The sequence below is a fragment of the Carcharhinus amblyrhynchos genome, chromosome 22, assembly GCF_965287045.1.
Source record: "Carcharhinus amblyrhynchos chromosome 22, sCarAmb.v2.hapA, whole genome shotgun sequence".
Taxonomy (NCBI): Eukaryota; Metazoa; Chordata; class Chondrichthyes; order Carcharhiniformes; family Carcharhinidae; genus Carcharhinus; species Carcharhinus amblyrhynchos.
The window spans coordinates 19,071,823-19,092,959 of NC_137345.1; the positions used below are offsets into that span (position 1 = coordinate 19,071,823).

A 21,137-nucleotide genomic window follows, 5' to 3' on the forward strand; every position below is an offset into this window, starting at 1 on the left:
CATTAACACTGCAATGAAGTTATTGTGAAAATCCCCTAGCCACCACACTCCAGCACCTGTTCGGGTACACTGAGGGAGAATTTAGCATGGCCAATGCACCTAATCAGTGCATCCTTCAGACTATGGGAGGAAACTGGAGCAAACCCACACAGACACCAGGAGAATATGCAGACTCCGCACAGACAGTGACCCAAACCTGGAATCGAACCTGGGTCCCTGGCACTGAGAGACAACAGTGCTAACCACTATGCCACCCGTGTGCCACCCACATCAGTCTATGAAATTCCAATTTCCACCTCTACCACATCTGATAAATCTCTCAGCTTTGTTTACATCCGAGTCTTCAGATACTCCATAAATCACACTTTCCACTCTAAAGTAAAGTCTAAGCAATTGTCAAAGCCATTTTGCAATCCAACTACTTTAAAATCCCTCCATACAAAACTTCTGACGATACTTTTTGTATTTGTATCCCTTAAATTCAAACTTGTTACAGCAGATGTTGATTGCCGAGCAAACGAAATCCAAGTGGGAAACTTGACTCATCTGTCACAGCCTTTTTTTGTATTCTGAAAATGAGGAATGTATTGATCCCAACAGCAAGAAGTCTAGTGACATTTGAAGTTTCAAAAACTAAAAGCAAAAGATCTATTAACAAAAAGAAAAAAAAACCTTAAACACCCAAGATTACAGTTACAATACCGTTCCCCCACAAGATTCCCTATTTAATTAGAACCACAAGTAAAGACCTTCCAGGAAACACTCCCTTATTACATGTTCAACTATAAAAATGCAATATTATTACCCAAGGCATACCACTATTGCTTTAATGAAGGCATACCACACCATGTCTCAGCCCACTTCCATTCTGTTCTGGGCATCCAAGAAACCTTCAGAACATAACTGCTTTTTACAGGCTAAAACCTGGCGAATTGATGCACCTTCTCCCGCAGCAGTTTCTAGATCAGCCTCACACAGCTAACATCAACTCAACATCTCTCTTTATTTCCATTTCACCAACAATTCCATTGTCTGCAACACATCTTTGAATGCAACCTTTCCAAAATGTAAAAAGTCTTTCATGTTTTACTATTTGCCCTCACCTTTGAGGCAAACAACATTTAATTACCTTCCCTTGTTTACTTATGGAATCTTTGCAAGTTGTAAAATTTCCCTACTCCCCTTTGAAATTTAACAGCTGAAGAAAAACAGCCTATTGTATCTCCTGATGCAAATTTCCAAACCTTAGCCTATTTACTTACAAAGCACTTGACTGTAGCTTCATTATAAAAGGCATGCATTTAGCACTTCCATTTCTTTTCATAATCTGCCTGAAATAATCGAGGTCTCTCCATTAACCTTTTCCCAGCTTTATTAAATCACCTAAGCAGACATACAGACCAACACAATATTCTCCAAAAACATTTTTAGTAGTAACACCCATTCTCACAGTAGGCTGCACCATTTCACGACTCCACACACTGGTACAACAATGAGGACTGCGGTGTTTTTATCTTTAAAATATACACACGATTACTCCTTTCTTCTGCCCTTCCACTGTACTCTCCTGGATCTGTTGTTAGTCAAACTCTGACAATTTGGAGCCCACAACTTGACAACCACTTTAACGTTAATATGAACCTAGCAATTGTCATGTATTTAACTTTATTAGCCATAAATAGTGCAAGGATGATGACTCAAACTTAGTAACAAATATCCATACAAATAATGAATCGGTTACACAAATTGAGACTGCATTATGTATTTCCTGGAAATTGGGTCCTGTGTTTCTAAAGTCCGGTTCATTGTCACCCATCAAACAATTTAACTCCTGCTTGATATTAAATTGTGGATTTGCACTTTGTGCCAAATATTCAGTAGTTGCAGTAAAACAAAGCCATCATTCATCATTATCAATAGTCTCAAGCTACCCGGCACAAAGGATAACTGTGGATAACATGCAGAACTGTTGCTTAATAATACAAAACTTGAATATCACAGAGACAAATGTTGCTGAGTCTTTTTGTCTTGCACTCGTCAGGACAAATACGAGAATGCCAAATTTCAAAATATCACAAATTTATACTACAGCTACAGGAGAAGAGGATGTTGACTGGTTAACAAGTCGACTCTGTTTAGCCAAGGTGTAGGCACGAAGAAAGCAATGGAGAACTGCGAGTTGCCCAACCTCCCTGCACATTTCATTGCCAGTACCAGATATGTAGGCGGTATGTCCCAGTAATTGGTTGGTCAAATTAAACAGCACATTCCTTTTGTTGTTTGCAATAGGCACAGCACAGACTGCATTAAACCAGCTCACACTTTCAAAACCCAGAACAAAAGATATGTTAGATATCTTTGTTAGATATGATTCTGCGATAGGGCAGCACTGAATAATCCTGATTGTGCCAACAACTACACTAACAACTAATTTAAAGTTAATCAGCCATGCTCGTAACGTGGCTCATTTACACTTGTTAGAAGCAACATACATTTACACACAAGGACCCATTCTCTGCAAGCAAAAGGAATATGTTCAAGCTTCGTGTCCTTTTTGTATTACCTGGGATCTGAAGGTGATGAGCGCAACATGGGAAGCTTCAACAATACGTATCCTTTAACAGTCATTTACATATAGAACTGCTGGAACTAAAGCAGATGCTGGAAATTGGGAATTAAAAAAGTGCTGGAGATACTCAGTAGCTCAAACCATCCTATTTCTACCCATCACTTTTACCTTTCTTCAACTCTGAAGAAGTCATATTTAACTTGGAACATTAACTCTGCTTCTCTCTCCACAGATACTGCCAGACTTGCTGAGTATCTCCAGCACACACTCTCTCAGAGCTGTAGGAAAAGCAGCCTTGAAATTGGTGTATGGTTAATGGGATAGTGTGGACTCCACACATCTCAGATTGTGCCTTAAGCTAATTTAGATAACAGTGGGCTTCCCCCAAGTAGCTCATTAACACATCTCCCTATTAAGCATCGCTACTGTTACATTGCAGGTATCCCTCCGTCCTGTTTTAATCTCCCTAACTCTTCCCCTCTATATGCTTTGTTTCTCTTCCTCCTTCCTTTTCAGGGTATAGGTGGTCAATGCTAAAGAATCATGCATGCCTGCAAGTTGAATTTTCCAGCAAGGGTTGTGGGGAAACCTGGCACCTAACAACTCCTCACCCTTGACCACTTCAGCTTCCCCAAATGCCAGCACCTTATCCCATCCTTTACTCCCCTCCCATTACTACCACACCTCACTGACATTCCCATCTATACTCACACCTACTTTAACTCCAATCTTTAAAATTTGGAACTAATGCTCCATCCCTGGATCCTCCTCACTCAGCTGTCACTTCCACCATCTTAACTCCCCATTCACACTCCCTGCCATGGCACGCAGATAGAAAGAAGCTCTCCTCATCCTTACCTGCCTCTCACAAGAATTAGGTATGCTTTCAAAATTCAAATCACAAGATTAAGTACAATGCTGAAAAAAAACACTACCTCTCTCAGCATGCTTTAAGTTTATACAAAAACAGAGCTACAACAGGTACATAATCAGTGCACAGCTTTTCCTCATACTCATGAATCATCTATACTGTTTCCAACGCCAGATGATTTGCTGTTTTAAAACAGGAGCATTATGTCATGTCACACACTACGTATTACCAGAAGCTCAGAATGACACTGAATGAATAAGATTTCCTTTCACTTCCTTTGGAGAATGAATTTAACAAATCTGTTCTGTCCTTTTGTTCATAAAAATCATAAATGAGGGCCCTTGATTCTTTTGACAACCTTTTCAGTTTATGAACAAGATATAGCAGACTGAAGAATGGTAACTGATGTCTAGCAGTGAATGGGGAGTGGTCCTGGGCTCTGGTAACATCTGGTTATATAATCCCGAGTATGGTAGAACTGGGGTAGAGTTCCCTAAGTTGGGTGCTGTGGTGGCACTGCATGAAGAAGGCACAAACTTGTGCTTGATAGTATATTTAAAAAAAAGCAGGAAATGAAAAAAGGAGAAAGAGTGCCATGGCATGGACAGGGCAGTATTTTGGAAAGCAAGGACAGCCTATGATCGAGCAGCATTAGTTTGTGGAGACAGCAGATGATGTCCACAGAGTCTAAAATAAATACAATTTTTCTTAAAAAATTCTTAACGTTTCATCTTGCACTCATCAGAATAGACTGCAAGATTACCAATACATATTGCATAAAAAGAGAGCGCGCTGATTGGCTGGCTTGTGGAGAATACAGCAGGGAACAGTTAACTGCCAAGCTTCCAAGACTTTGACTGGTCCTTGTAGCATTCTTCTGGGCAACGCCCTCACCAGAGTCCACTGGCCAAATGATCAGCATTGCCTTCTCGTCCACCATTTACTACTGTTCCCTTCATGATCTGTTCTGATGAGTGCAAGATTAAAATCTTAGACAGAATGTTCTTTTTTTAATATATATATAAAAGCAATGCTCAAGTTCTGTACCATTAAATTACTATTAGATAACACTGTCCTTAGAAAAATACATCTGCACAAGTAAATGCAAAGATTCCACTTAATTGGTTGCTGAAACACTAACTCACGAAAGGAAAATTTAACACTTATTTTCACTCACAACCAGTCAAATTAAGCAAGCAATTTTTGTATCACTTAAAAAAAAAGGACAGACTGGCTGTGAGGCTGTCAATCGAACATTTCTAGCAAATACCTTTAAAACCATTACTTAACTGACCTTTTGTTTTAAAAAAGAACAACAGAATGATTGGCATCACCAGGTTATTATACAAAATACAATTACGATACATTATGTTGCTCCCTATTTTTATGGCTCCAAACTTCATTTAACCAGCGCAGCTGGATGCACAGATCCTGCAAACGCACTGACTTGTTTTCCAGGACATTGACCCGGATTTTCCTCCTCCTGCTGTAAATGGGTTGAAGTGGGACTTCCATTAACAAGGCTGACCCATTTCTTGGGTTGGTTCAATTACACATGCAATCTGGGCTCCCAGTACAACCCATGGAGGGAACCCATGGAAAAGGTCGTATGCTGTTGTGCCACACTAGCTACAGAATCCAAAAGGGGCAGAGCTACTATTAATTTCGACAGAAGTCCACCCAAATGCTGCTACCCAGACTTAAGGAACTTGGGATGCAAAAATCAACTTCTCAGTGACAGATGCCTTTGGTGGTCAAAGAAGCCTACAGCTCACTTGGGAGTACTGCCTCCTGGTGCCAGAGTCAGGATCCCTCTCCCTCCTGGTCCCACGGCCAGGGTGCCCCTCCCTCTCCCCATTCTTTGCTTTAACTGTGATGGAACAAGGTGTGACGCAAAGCAACATGGCCAAAGTCCTGAGTTTGAACCTGCTACTTGCCAGCTTCAGAATGGGACAGGCAGCTGACATTTGTATCAGAGAGTCACAGAGGTTTAAAGCATGCAAACAGACCCTTTGCTGTCCTCCAATCTTCAGGCACCTTACCTGTAGCTGCCGATGATTCAAAATATCTCTGCCAGGTTTCACAATTTTCTCCCTTGTCTCTCACAACATCCTGGAATACATTTAATCAGGTCCTGGGGATTTATCTATCTTGATGCACTTTAAGACTTCCAGTACTTCCTTCTCTGTAATATGTACAATCCTCAAGACATCACTACTTATTTCCCCAAGTTCCCCAACATCCATACCTTTCTCAGTAGCAAATACTGATGAGAAATATTCATTTAGGGTCTCACTCGTCTCTTGTAGATCTGCACACAGATGACTTTGTTGATCCTTAAGAGGTCCTATTCTCTCCCTGGTTACTCTTTTGCCCTTTATATATTTGCAGAAGCTTTCTGTATTCTCCGTTGCCTTATCTACCAAAGCAACATCCCCTTTTTGCCCTTCTGATTTCTTCCTTAACTCCACCCTTGTACTCCAAGGGATCCATTTGATCCCAGCTGCCTTTGCATGTCATGTTTGCTCCTCCTTTTTGACAAAGGACTCAATATTCTGAGTCATCCAGGGTTCCTTACTTCTACCAGCCTTGCCCTCCACTCTAAAAAGGAACGTGCTTACCCTGAACCCTGGTTAACACATTTTTGAAAGCCTCCCACTCACCGGCTGTCCCTTTGCCTGCCGATCAACTTTTGAAAGTTCCTGTCTAATACCACCAAAGTTGGCCTTGCCCCAATTTAGAATTTTAACTTTTGGGCCAGACCTATCACTCTCCATAGCTATCTTAAAACTAATAGAATTATAGTCACTGTCCTAAAGCAATCCCTTCACTTCAGTCACTTGCCCTTTCTTAGTTTCCAAGAGGAGTAAGGTTTTGCCCCGTCTCTAGTCAAACCATCCACATACTGAATGAGAAATTCCTCCGGAATACACTCAATAAATATCTATGCATCCAAGCCCCAAGTATCAGCTTGGGGAAGGAGAAGAGAGGACAGGAAATCATCAGAGGCCCAAATTAGGGTTTGTTACTTAAAATGATGAGCGTAATTAGAAGCTCTGATGCCAGCAAAGTAAAGACAAGGCTTAGATGGGAAACAGAATCTCATTCCTGCACTGGCAGACAGGGGGCAGTTTCTGCCGAGTGCTGAGAAGCCAGTCCTTCCTCTTCCTAATGGCCTCACTACAGGAGGCAAAACAAATGCAGGACTCCTGGTAAATTATGAGAATTCTGACCCTGCACTAGCTCTTAAAAATCATACCTGGGAATATCTAATAAATACACAACTTCAACACCTTATTAGAAAATTATGCTACATGTTCTAGACTCAACATTATAGAATAGGGGAGATTTTTGCTATTTTGTTCATCCATAGCATTCTTGACTGTGGAAAAATTTGGAAGGAGATATGTCGAAGTGAACGCAATATACAGCAAAAATAAAAGAGAACGGGCACCTCTACATTTGCATGGTGGTGAGAACACAGTGAACAGTCATCAAATTCATAACTCAAAGAGACAAATGGGGAATTGTATTGGAACACAAGAACATGGTGTAGGCCATTCAGCTCCTCAAACCTGATCCACCCTTCAAAATTAGATTATTAGTAGTGCGGACTGTCTACAAGCTGCACTGCAGAAATTCACCAAAGTTTCTTAGAGAACACCTTCCAAACGCACAACCACTTCCATCAGAAGGACAGGGGCAGCAGAAACATGGGAACACCACCACCTGCAAGTTCCCCTCCAAGCCACTCACCATCCTGTCTTCACAGTTGGTGGGTCAAAATCCAGGAATTCCCTCCCCAACGGCATTGTGTGTCAATCACAACAAATGGATTCAAGGAGGCAGCTCACCACCACTTTCTGAAGGGCAACTAGGGAAGGGGAAAAAATACTGGCCAGCCAGTGACGCCATGTCCCACGACTGAAAAAAAAAATAGAATCTAGCCGTTTGTACCTCAACTCCATTTATCTATGTTTGATATGCCTGTGGGACAGCAGTTTGCTGATTGCAGCATTGAAAATTTCACTTGAACTTGCATACACAGCCTTTCTAGGAGTTCCAAGTTTCTTTTTATTGCCCTTTACATGAAGAAATGCTTCTTGCTTTTACTCTTGAAAAAGTCTGACTCTAATTTTAAGGCTATGTCTCCACACACAGACACAGACTCTCAGACCTCATGTTGTTGATTTCCCCACTAGAGGAAATTAAACATACTTTGACTAGATCATCCCCTTGCTTCCAAAATCAAAATGGACGTGGCAAATATTACGCACAACAACACTTTCAACCGATCCAATCTCAATCCAATCCAATTCCTCACCATCAACGTTCAAATTCCGATCTGAAAATACTTGGGTGTTTTCAATCAACCAGTTACCTAAGTATTCTTTTTATTTAAAAAAACACTTTGGTCCCATCATCCATCTGCTCATATAAATGTACTTCCAGGACATTCCGTACACAGGCTGATCTCTCAGGTCAATGCTGATAATCTCAGACACAGCAAAATGAATGGCCACAGTTTGGAGATGAATCCCTTACACTGTCAATACAGTACTATCTACTAGAAGGTTGATCACATCGACGGTGTTAACCAAGAATTCCAAACATAAACACAAACTTACTTTAAATAACCGGAGTTTTTAAGAGAATTTTGATTCAGTACATGATTTTAAATGCTTTCTCTTACATCTTTATATACAGATAACCCAACTTTCGGGGTTATTAATCAACACCAAAAGAACTACAATACAATTCAAGCAAATACATGAAAGAAAACATGGCAGGTGCTCAAAAGTGAGTGGTGCTGTTCTCCAGGGATCTCGGAATTTACCCATTGAGTAGCTGATCAGCACAACCAGGCAAGTCCTTGGTCCAAACCTTGACTGATACTGAGCAAGCTATTCTCGGCTAAGAAATCAGCTGGACATTGACAGTCAGTCAGTCTCCGGGTCAGAGGAAAGCCTCCCACCCAACATTGCCGTCCAGCAACCTTGTGCTACAAATGTGCTCACTTCTGGGAGGTCTGAGTTGGGGTTAGCTATCCTACCAAAGGAGCAGCACATCCCATGAAGGTCACTTATAAATACTGATAAGTCCTAGAAGGCTCTTCGTTGCAAAGACGTTCTTGCGAACATTGATAATTCCAACAAACACAGTAGGGAAGGCCACATCACAAGATTCCAACCAGAGGAAATGATGCAAACTATAACCCTGGAAGGAGAGAGAAAAATTCCACGTCTAGCCACATAATTTCTTGGCAACTTGCAAACTCACAAACCAATAACTTTCAGTTCATCTTCCACATGAAACCTTTAGAGGTGAGATTCTCTGGTCTCCCTGTGACATGTTTCTCGGAGGCGGGAGGCAGGCCAGTGTTTGTGGTCAGCGGGATCTTCTGGTCTCGCCACAGTCAATGGGATTTCCCATTGAATCCACCCCCCGATACTGCAAAATCCATGGCAGGGGTGCACTGTTGGTGGATCTGGAAGATCCTGCCAGCAGGAACAGTCAAAGTTCTCACCCTATTTTTTCCCCGCTGCCGACTTGCTCTTTATGACAGCTTCTCAGGAAAGGGTGACATCCTGAATGCAATTCACCTCCAAAGAGATCAGCAAAATAAATTTCTACTGAAACAAAAAAGAGGTGGTACCAAGTACACCGTGATGGCATATTTAAGGCTGCCAAGCAATCCTCCAATAGGAAAAGACACGTACAATGAACCAATTCTCACGGTCAAGAGCTTCTGAACTTTGAAGTTTAAGTTTATCTATTAGTGTCGCAAGTAGGCTTACAGTAACGCTGCAATGAAGTCACTGAAAATCCCCTAATTGCCACGCTCCAGTGCCTGTTCTAAGGGAGAACCTAGTATGACCAATGCAGTTTGAAAGAAATTCTGGAGGATTTTACACAGGATACTTGAAACTACAACTGTTACTGGGTCAAAATCCTGGAACTCCCTTGCAATCCATGCTGTGCAAGTAGGAGTGATTCAAGAAGGCAACTCACCACCACCTCCTCAAAAGGCAATAAGAGATGGGATATAAAATACTAGTCAAACCAGTAAAGGCTACATCTGGTGAACAAATCCTCAAGCTCAAATGATATTGGCTCTTATGATAGTATTAACTTGGGCCATGTGGTTCAAAAGCTTCAATGTACTCATGAATAAGACAATATCCAATAGTGAAGGTAATTAACTATCACAACACAAAATTTGTTTGCGTAAACAGATCAAACAAACAGGTCCCATCAAAAACTGGTTTTTCCAGCTTTGTCTCTTTACTCAGAATACAATGCTAGATCATCAGCTGTAAATCTATAAACTGGACGGTCAGCTTTTCCCTCACTGTTGCTTTACATTTTTGTCAAACATCCAACTGAACAGATGACTGACACAGGAGTTGCCACCATCTGATGTTCACTGAAGCACATGGGAATTGTCTAGGCAAGAGGGAAGATTTATACTTGAGCTGAATGTGGAGAGGACACCAGCCAATAGATACCATGGGCCGGTGGAGTGACAAGGGGGTCCTTCACAGCACCACACTGCAAATTTTTAACAACAGATAAGGCAAGACGATGCAGAGATCTTTTCAAATAAAATCGGCGCTTCCTTCCAACTTCACCCTTTTTCCAAAATACACATTGAACTCTTGAGACATTAATGTAACTATAGTCAAGTAGGATTACTGTTCATTTAGTTGCAGCATCGTTACTTCCTTGTTCACTTGCATATTCTGCTGTTTGGTCTCAAACTTTTTCCCAGTACAGCTGGGACATATTGTTGTCTCTTTATGGCCTTGTTTGCTAACGAACACAGGAGGTTATGTGTCTCATATAGGCTGGAGACAATGGCATTGTCACTGGGCTGGCAATCCAGAGACCCGGCAAATTGATGAGGACCCTGGTTCAAATCCCACCATGGCAGATTGTGAAATCTGCATTCTGTAAAAATCTGGTTGAATGATAATCATGAATCCATTGCTGTAAACACCCACCTGGTTGACTGATGTCCTTACCAGACCTGGACCTACAGCAGTATGGCTGATTCTAGCAAGCCACTCAGTTCAAAGGCAATTAAGGCTAGCAATGCCAACACCATGAATTTTTTGCATATCTTACAACCACAACAGATATTATTGTCCCAAAGTGAGGTTTGTCTCGCTGATCAAAAGCCATTTCTGTTGTGAAAATGTGGAGGAAGAGCTACTGACCTCAAAAATGTAGAACTCCAGTAACATTTTTAGAATTCTAAAAATTGAAACTCTTGTTTGGGGAAAAAAAACTTAAGAACATAAGAAATAGGAGCAGGAGTAGGCCATCTAGCCCTTCGAGCCTGCCCCGCCATTCAATAAGATCATGGCTGATCTGTCGTGGCTCAGTTCCACTTTCCCGCCCTCTCCCCATAACCCTTAATCCCCTCTCTTATCAAGAACCCATCAACCCGCTTCTTAAAAATATTTAGCGAGGCAGCCTCCACCACTTCAACGGGCAGAGAATTCCAGAGATTCACCACCCTTTGAGTGAAGAAGTTCCTCCTCAACTCCGTTCTAAACCGCCTCCCCTTTATCTTGAGGCTGTGCCCCCTAGTCCTACTGTCTTTTTTGAGCGGGAAGAGTCTCTCCACCTCTATCCTATCCATCCCATTCATCATCTTATACGTCTCAATGAGATCTCCCCTCATTCTTCTAAACTCTAACGAGTACAAGCCTAGTTTATTCAGCCTCTCCTCATAGCACAATCCCCTCAACTCCGGTATCAGCCTAGTAAACCTCCTCTGCACTCCCTCCAGGGCCAAAATATCCTTGCGCAGGTGCGGCGCCCAAAACTGCACACAGTACTCCAGCTGCGGCCTCACCAATGCCCTATACAGCTGCAGCAAGACCTCCCTACTTTTATATTCAATCCCCCTCGCTATGAAGGCCAGCATCCCATTCGCCTTCCTGACCACCTGCTGCACCTGCAAGCTGGGTTTTTGCGACTCATGCACAAGGACCCCGAGGTCCCTCTGCACCGTCGCCTGCTGCAGTTTTTCGCCACGTAAGTAATAGTCCTTCCTACCATTCTTCCTACCAAAGTGGACCACCTCACACTTGCCAACATTAAATTCCATTTGCCATTTCCTGGCCCATTCGCCCAGCCTATCTAGATCCTTCTGCAGACTCTCCACACCCTCCGCACAATTTGCCTTTCCCCCAATCTTGGTGTCATCAGCAAATTTCGACACCCTGCACTCGGTTCCCTCCTCCAGATCATCTATATAAATGGTAAATAGCTGAGGCCCCAGCACCGACCCCTGGGACACCCCACTAGCACACAAGATTAAAGTAACATAGTTAAAACAATTTTAGAGGGAAACCCCACCAAAAAAAAAAGAACCTGCTTAATCAAGAGTACGCAAGAAAACTATCTTCTGGGCTACAGATCCTTTATAGATTTTTTTAAGCAAAAGAATAATATTACCCAGCTCGGGACTTCTCCGGCACTTCCATTCTGATGTGGAATTTCAAAAGAAAATCCAGAAACAAATGGTTTCTTAATGCACAGATTCACCTGGCTCAACACTGGGTGGCTGTCTCCAATAAAACAAAAACACAACAATTTCTCAACAGCTTGCACACACTCACCGGAGCTGTTCTTCAGGATGTTCTGCCACAGCCACCCTACCTCTGTTAAACATCCCAAACTAAAGACAGAATTGCTGAAAGAGCTCAGCAGGTCTGATGCATCTGTGGAGACAGAATAGAACCAATGTTGAGTCAAGCTGACCTCTCATCAGGGCTCAAATCCTTTCAGTTAAGCATCCCTCCTTAAATATTTTTTCTCCCCTTACATCCCAAGTTCCATTGTTCCCGAACAGCTCATTGAACTCAACCTCTTCAAATATAAAAAAAATCATATTTTCTAGTTTCCTCTTGAAATTCAGCAACTGAAAAATCAAAGATTTCCACTTATCTGACACCGCAACTCAAACTCACCACAACCTTGCATTACAAATGCATCAACCCAGCACCTTTAACCTTGCATCTCTTATTCCTTGCAGACAATCTGTCCTTAATAACTATTCCCATTTAATTAACTCTGGACACCCACGCAGCTTTCTCTATTCGCACAGAACATTGATAGAATCCCCAAAATATACATCTCCCAATTACACACACCACTCTCCAGTTTAGAAATCCTTCCCCATAAAAGATAGTTCAAAGTAATGTACAATACTACAGTGGCAATAGGGGCAAGTACCGAGCCAAAGCGGTAGACTTGAATTCTGATGTGGTTTCCAAAACAAAAAAAAGGTCAAATCCATTGATTGAATTGGGGAGATGCAAGATGCCATGAACTATTTTGTTTTTGATCAGTAGGTTTTTGAATTCACACAATAATGCTCGTTTAGTGGTTGCACCGATCGGTTGTTCAGAGGCTGAGACAGACTGATGGGAAGGAAGCCACGAAACAGCAACAACCACAGCAAAACGCAAGCTTTAGCTCTTGTCAGGCCCAGAGCCAGACCATAAAAATTAGATTTATTCTGCCTAGCTTCAGTGAGTTATCTTTTAATTGGAGAGAAGAGGCCACAATTTTAAAATTGAGTAGGATATGCCCAAGATTTTGAGCTCACCCTACAAGTGAAATTCACTGAGAAGTACACAAGATTGCGATGCCTAGGTTTCTGCTGTAATTTTGAATTGTTAAAGTCAGCGTTCCAATTTTCTACATCTAGTGGTTCACTAAGGCAGACTTCCGCTTCCACAGCGAGTAATTCCCGTAACAGGTCACTAGTCTGTCACCAGAGCCGTATAGTTTGGAGGTGGCGCCACTCTGCATCAAGCGTGGCTGACCAGGAGCCTCTCCCACTCTTATCACCAGCCACTGACGTGTTTGGAAGGATTTGCAGGTTCACACTCAACCTGTTTGACCATGTTATGAACAGCCTTCCTTGGCCATCAAGTCTTGGGTTGAAACTCTAACCTGGGGCTTTTGGTTCAGAGGTAGGGACATTACTCACCTCCTAAATCAGTGATTAATAGGTTCAAAACTGTTGTGACTTGGGCAAAGAATTATAAAGGCTCATGCCTGAGAAATTTGACAGTCTAAAACACAAATGCTTGGTTTTAAAAGAAACAGTCACCATGTTCACAACAAATACAATTTTAATGAGGACTAGACTCCCATTTCTTTAAGCAGAGTTTTCCCCTTGTACAAGTCAAACTTGATTACCACTTCAGCGCTCCAAGTGGAGCTGAAAAAATATAAAGAGGTAGATTCTCAGAGAAATGCTGCATTTCAGGTAAATTCATTGGGCCTAAACTTCCACAGAGTGGCAATGAGATGGATTTGAACCTCCCCCCCACTTTAAACCTTACAATTTTTCTCAATGCTTCAACCTTCTGACTCAGTCTGGATGAGAACAGAACAGAGCGGTGTGTTACCAATGTCGACTATAAGGGGGGGGCAGAGTCAGGTGCCACTGTCTCTTACTGTACCAGCTGATGCCAGTGTTGTGGGGGGGGGGGGGGGGGAAGGTGTCGAGCCACTTTAAAAAAATCACATTTCAATCACGTTGTGGCCATTGCCAGCAAGTTTGGGAGACAGTCAGATGGTCAATTGAACTGCATCACTTTACTGTAAAACAGCACCAACCCTTTTATAAACAAAACATTCCAGAGTATTCAAAAGTTAATGTAAATTAGCATTTTGACAAAAAAAAGATAACAGTGGGCACATTAGATGGAAACAGAAAAAAAAACATGCATTTTGGAAGACTCGTGTATTCATGCACTTTGTCAAGGTCTGCCTGGTCTGTGATATTTCAACCCACACAAAGCTCACAGTGAGTCAGAGGTTTTGTTGCTTTGTAACAATAAGGGCGTTTATGGCAAGTGAACACAGAACATCAGGGCACCTGAAAATATTCAATGCTTTTCTGTGATTTCTTTTGCTGATGCTTCAAGGATTGAACTTCACAGCTTTTCTAGTCATCTGCAAAAACAAAAAATCAAATAAGTGGCATCGACAAGTTATGCCTTTATTCCTAATTTTCTTTATCCCTTTTAATTGCTAAATGTTGAAGATCATCCAAGATGCACAAACTGGACCTAAATATCAGCATTTATGGAGATGGAATGGCATTTAGCTTCTTTCTTCCATTAATTTGTGGCACATGGGCATCGCTGGCTGGCCAACATTTATTGCCCATCCCTAGGTGCCCAAGGGCAGTTGAGAGAGTCAACCACATTGCTGTGGCTCTGGAGTAAGGGCCGCTGATTTCCTTCCCTAAAGGACATTAGCGAACCAGGTGGGTTTTTCCGACAATCAGCAATGGTTTCATGGTCATCGATAGATTCTTAAATTCCAGATTTTCTTATTGAATTCGAATTCTCTCATCTGTTGTGATGGGATTTGAACCCAGGTTCCCTAGAACATTAGCTGAGTTTCCGGATTAATAGTCTAGTGATTATACTACCAGGCCACCACCTCCGCTGCACTTAGAGATAGCCCCAGGCTTTGTTAGCATGGAGAAATAGTCCTGGTGCTTGGCACAACTTAGGTGGATGCCCTGGAGTTTGAAAGCATCCCAGTCAGTAGGTTTTGTTCTGGTATCATTATGGGTGTGTACAAGTGGACTGCAAGCAGCAAGAGGAAGAGTGGTGCACAGGGATAGCAGGAATCCCACCTTTGATGGGGGTCTCTGAAAGCAATGAATATGAATTGTTGCAAGTGGTGCCTGCACATACATAGAACGGAATCCCTACAGTGCAGAAGGAGGCCATTCACCCTCATCAAGCCCACCCTGACAATAATCCCACACAAGGCTGATCCCTGTGCATTTACCCCGCTAATCCCCCTGACACCAAAGGGCAATTAAGCATGGCCAATCAACCTGATCCGCACATCTTTGAACTATGGGAGGAAATCAGAGCCACAGGAAACCTATGCAGAGAGTGGAGAACGCGCAGACTCCACATTCCCAGTCACCCAAGGACAGAATTGAGCCCAGATCCCTGGCGCTATGAGGCAGCAGTGCTAACCATTGTGCTGTCCTGACAGTCCGCCTTGGTACATAGAACATTTTGTTCCATCAACAAAATCTAAGCGATAATGGAACTCATTTCATTTCTTTGCTACCTGCACTTCTTGAAGTTTTTAGCACGTACAGTTAAAGCTACAACAGACGTGTAATCAATGCACTTGTCTCAACCTCACCAACGTACAAAGCCCATTCCAAAAATCACAGCAAAATTATGCATATAGATTCAAAGCAGTTTTCAAGTATTTCTCTGTTACATCTTAATGTTCTTTTACTTATTACTTGTGGGATGTGGGCATCAGACAAGGGGAGCAAATACCACTCATTCCTAAACACCCTCGAGAAGATGGCATGAACCTTCTTGAACTACAGTCCATGTTATGCAGGGACACCCACAATCCTAAATAGGTGGCCCCAAGGTTTTGGCCCAGAGGGACAGGGAATGAATGGCAAAATACTTCCAAGACACGCAGAGGTGGAAGTGTTCCTATATGCGTGCTGCTTGGGCCAGAAGTCGTCCTGGGAATGGAATATATGGTTGGAGAAGACTTGGCAAGTTGTTGTAATAAATGGTACACCTTGCTACCACTGTGTACTAGTGACAGAGAGAGTGAATGTTGAAGATGGGGGTGTGGATTAAATACACTGCTTTCTGCTCGATTAGTGCTTCAATTATCCTTTTGAATGCCTTTTCTGTGACCTTTACTTAAAAAAGGTTCTGATCAAAAAAAAAATCAATACATTTAAAAATGGGAAATTCCATGGGCACTTTGCAATGAAGCATACTAATACACATAACCCACTAACTGACCTCCCATAATATTGCATACAGACACAGCCTGTGTGTTAGCTTCAGATTCTAGTCGTGCCAGGGTTTGCAGAAGCAAATCATGGAATCACAGAATCCCTGCAGTGCAGAAGGAGGCCATTTGGCCCTTTCAGTCTGCACTGACAGCAACTCCAGCCAGGCCCCGTCCCCGTACTTACCCTATTAGTCCCCCTGACACTAAGGATTAATTTCACATGGCCAGTCAACCTTACCCACACATCTATGGACACAGTCACTATCTGGATATTCTTTTTGTACTTTATATGTTATTAGTTGATCTCCTATAGCAGGACAGACAGGAAGAAAAGCTTAAAAAGTAGTCTTCAAAGACAGACAGGTGAGAGGATGAGGAATAATTGGCTCTGGCAAAGTAAATGCAATTTAGTCTCCATTTTAAAGTTGGAGATTCTATCCTTAAACCCAATTCCCAAGTACACATTTATAAATGGGCACTTCCCATGCTGTAATTATACTTGCTCACTCATGACAGTGTTGCAGAGCTTTCAGTGACAGCAGTGTGTTTATTGCAGCACAGAAGTTCATAGTCAATTCCATTAGTAATACGAACATTGGAATTTATAACTGATAACTTGACAGGAGACACATACAGAAGCACAATTTAATTCACTACCAGCAAGCGGATCAATGCATTATCCACAGTTAGTTGACAATTTTTTTGATGAACCATATGTGCAAGTATTGGGATGTGATAAGGAACGTTCATGTATCAGTCCCCGCTGAGGGGCAGCACGACAGCACAGTGGTTAGCACTGCTGCCTCAGGAGCGTCAGGGATCTGGGTTCAATTCCGGCCGTGGGTGACCACTGGTGTGGAGTTTGCACGTTCTTCCAGCGTCTGTTTGGTTTTCCTCCAGATGCTCCAGTTTCCTCCCACACTGCAAAGTTATCACACAACCCGTGCAGTACAGAAGGAGACCAGTCGGCCCATTGAGTCTGCATCTACCACAATCGCACCCAGGCCCCATTCCCATATCCCCACACATTTACTCTCCGCGTCCTCCCAACACCATAGTCAATTTAACACGGCCGATCAACCTAACTCGTACATCTTTGGACTGTGGGTGGAAACCAGAGTACCCGGAGGAAACCCACGCACTGACCCATGGGTCAGTGTCTGTGTGGAATTTGCATGTTCTCCCCAAGACCAGAATTGGACCTGGCTCTCTGGCGCTGTGAGACAGCGCTTGTGCAGGTTAGATGGATTAGCCATGATAAATTGCTCCTGAGTCCCAAAGATGTGCAGGTTAGTGAATTAACCATGGTAAATGTGCTGGATTAAGGAGTTCTTTGAGAGTTAGTACAGACTCAAAGGGCTGAATGGCCTCTTTCTATATGGTAACATTTCGATGGAATACATGGCTATCACAAATTTAAAAGTCCATTTTAAAAAAGCTGCCGTTAGCACTCTAATCCGATATTCAGAATCGAGATCGTAGAATAACAACCTTCTTGTAATATGAACTTAACAGTTCCCTTCACGGACACCAGCTCATGTGCATCGCTGATCTTTCAAATCAGGGACTGAAACAATTGGTGAGGTGGATCCAGAGATAAATCACTTGAGCTGCTTCAACGTTGAGCGGACAGGAAGCAAAAGTACAATTTCTTGTATCAGCTACCCGTGTGTGAGCTGGTCGCCCTGATGAACTCTATCCCACCGCCACAGAAATGACCTAGGGGGCAATATGGAGCCAGGAAATGGACTTGTAAGGGTCACCTTTTGTCATGTCCGACCACAATCTTGGCTGCGTCAAAAAAAAAAATTACAACTCAGATCTCTACTAACGATCTGAATCTGACAGACTGATCAAGAAAAGTCAATGACCTCACTAATGAGGATGGGATGGCCTTTTAAGTTCCTTTGTTCTAAGGGAAATCAATGATAAAAAAAATGAATAAAATATTCCATACCAGATGAGGAGATCTGCATTGCTGTTTTACGATGAGTCAATTGTCATGTGGTTAAGTACCCATACACCAACTATATTTTTCAGCATTTAGCTTAAGTGTCATGAACAATGATTTCAACACAAACCCTCAGTCACTAACAGCTACTCTTACAGTCAGTTATTTTATTAAGATAAGCATTAAGAAATTATTTGCACTTTTTAAGAAGGATCAGGATCTTTTGCTACTCACTTCTCAACTGCATCAAGTCAGGTTCCCCCTAATCAGAACTGTGCTTGCCAACATTTCCACTTAAAAAATTCTTATTCTTGCTTTCAAATCCCTCCGTGGACTTGCCTCTGCTGGTCTGCAAGCTCCTCTGAGCCCACAATCTTCTGGGATCTCTGGACTTTCTGTGCAATCCCAAGTATACTCACCCCACCATTGGTGTCTGTGCCTTCAGCTGACTAGGCCCCAAGCTCTGGAATCCCCTCCTTGCACCTTGCTACCTCCTTTAAGATGAGGCTCATTCAACCTACTATCTCCACATCTGACTCAATGTCACTCTTTGTTTGAAAATGCTCCTGTGAAGAGCCTCGTGGTGCCTCGTTACAGAATTATAGAATCCCTACAATGCAAATGAGGCCATTCGACCCATTGGCTTTGCACCAACTCTCTGACAGAGTATCCTATCCCAGGATTACCTAACTGACACAGGGCGGCACAGTGGCAGTGGTTAGCACTACTGTCTCACAGCGCCAGGATCCTGGGTTCGATTCCCGGCTTGGGTCACTGCCCAAGTTTGCATGTTCTCCCCATATCTATGGGGGTTTTCTCCAGATGCTCCAGTTTCCTCCCACAGTCTGAAAGACGTCCTGGTTAAGTTCATTAGCCATGCTGAAATTCTCCCTCAGCGTATCCAAACAGGCGCCAGAGTGTGGCAACTAGGGGATTTTCACAGTAACTTCATTGCAATGTTAATGTAAGTCTATTTTTGACACTAGTAAATAAACTTTTACACATCTTGGGACACTAAGGGGCAATTTAATTTGGCCAACCCATCTAACCTGCATATCTTTGTGGGAGGAAACCTATGCAGACACAGGGGGAATGTGGAAACTCCACACAGACAGACAGTCACCCAGGGCTGGATTCAAACCTGAGTCTCTGGCGCTGTGAGGCAGCAGTGCTAACCACTGTGCCACCTTTGCATTATAAGGAATATTGAATGCAAAACGTTGTGTGTTTCATGTTAGGGGAAGGGATAGAATCTTTATTCATGAATGGTCATGGTCGGATCTCAAGAGGAGCCCTGTATCTTGTTTTTTATATAATCAAGGTCAGTGAGTACTTGCGAATTCCATTAGAGCACAGGATAGTTATTGCTTTGAGAATAGCAGGCATTTTTCTCTTCATCCGACAACACAAGCTAGCTGCGTTTAGCACTTATACATTAGTGTATAAAGAGAAGGAGAGAAACCTCTGCTTCCCATTCCTGCTGGACTGATACTAAAGTCTGGTCGAGTGTTGTGCTCAGGAGACACCAAAACAAATACCAGCGAAGATCACAAGGCTGTTTTTTAAAAATTCATTCAAGGGATATGCGCATTAAAATCATTTTAACACAAACCCTCAGTCACCAACGATTAGTTTAAGTTAATTTATTAGTGTCACAAGTAGGCGCGCATTAATGCTGCAACAAAATTGCTGTGAAAATCTCCTAGCTGCCACACTCCAGTGCCTGTTTGGGTACACTGAGGGAGAATTCCAGCATGGCCGACGCACCTAACCAGCATGTCCTTCGGATTGTGGGAGGGAACTGGAACACCTGGAGGAAACTCCACGCAGATACAGGGAGAACGTGCAGACTCCACACAGAGTCACCCGAGCTGGATATCAAACCCAGGTCCCTGGACGCTGTGAGGCACCAGTGTGAATCACTGAGGCCACCATATTCCTGCAGTCCGTTATCTCAACAACATAGGCATTAAGAAGTTATTTACAATCTTCAAGAAGTGTATAGTCAGGGAATTTTTCCATTATGATTCATCAAAATCCCTGCTCCCACTTCTTAATCACTAAGTGCCATTCCCCATCACAACTGTGCTTGCCAACATTGATTTTAAAAATAGTTTTCAAATCCCTCAATGGCCTTGTCCTTTTTTAAACATTTAATGCCCATCCCTAATTGCCCTTGCAAAGGAGGTGCTGAGCTACCTTCTTGAACTGCTGCAGTCCATGTGGTGTAGATGTACGCACAGCGCTGTTAGGAAGAGAGTTCCAGGTTTTTGACCCAGCAATAAGTGTACAAATGGCAATGTATTTGCAAGTTAGGATAGCAAGAGATGTGGAGGGGAGCCTCCACGTGCTGCTGTTCCCATGCATCTTTAAGAACACAAGAAATAGCAGAAGTAGACCACCTAGCCCTTCAAACCTGCCCCACCATTCAATATGATCAAGGCTGATCTATGCCGACCTCAACTCCTTTTCTACACAATTTCCCCGTAGTTCTCTAATCAAAGAGCAAAGAAAATTACAGCACAGGAACAGGCCCTTCGACCCTCCAGGCCTGCACTGACTGACTTAACTAAAACCCCCTACCTTTCCAGTGACCATATCCCTCTATTCCCATCCTATTCATATATTTGACAAGATGCCCCTTAGAAGTCACTACAGTATCTGCTTCCACTACCTCCCCCAGCAGAGAGTTCCAGGCACCCACCACCCTCTATAAAAAAAATCTGCTTCGTACATCTCCTTTAAAACTGCCCCTCACTCCTTAAACCTGTGCCCCTTAGTAATTGACTCTTCCGCCCTGGGAAAAAGCTTCTGACTGTCCATGCCTCTCATGATCTTGTAGATTTCTATCAGGTCGCCCCTCAATCTCCATCATTCCAGTGAGAACAAACCAAGTTTCTCCAACCTAT

At 42.8% G+C, this 21,137-nt stretch overlaps 1 protein-coding gene across 1 annotated transcript in view; it reads right to left on the bottom strand.

Moving 5' to 3' along the window:
* Window positions 1–21,137, bottom strand: part of LOC145356766 (zona pellucida sperm-binding protein 3 receptor-like) — a 170,734-nt gene that overhangs the window by 128,060 nt on the left and 21,537 nt on the right. Inside the window, exon 2 of the mRNA XM_080209634.1 lies at window positions 12,074–12,175. The gene's annotated coding sequence lies outside the window, so the exon portion shown is untranslated. The remainder of the gene's footprint in view (window positions 1–12,073; window positions 12,176–21,137) is intronic.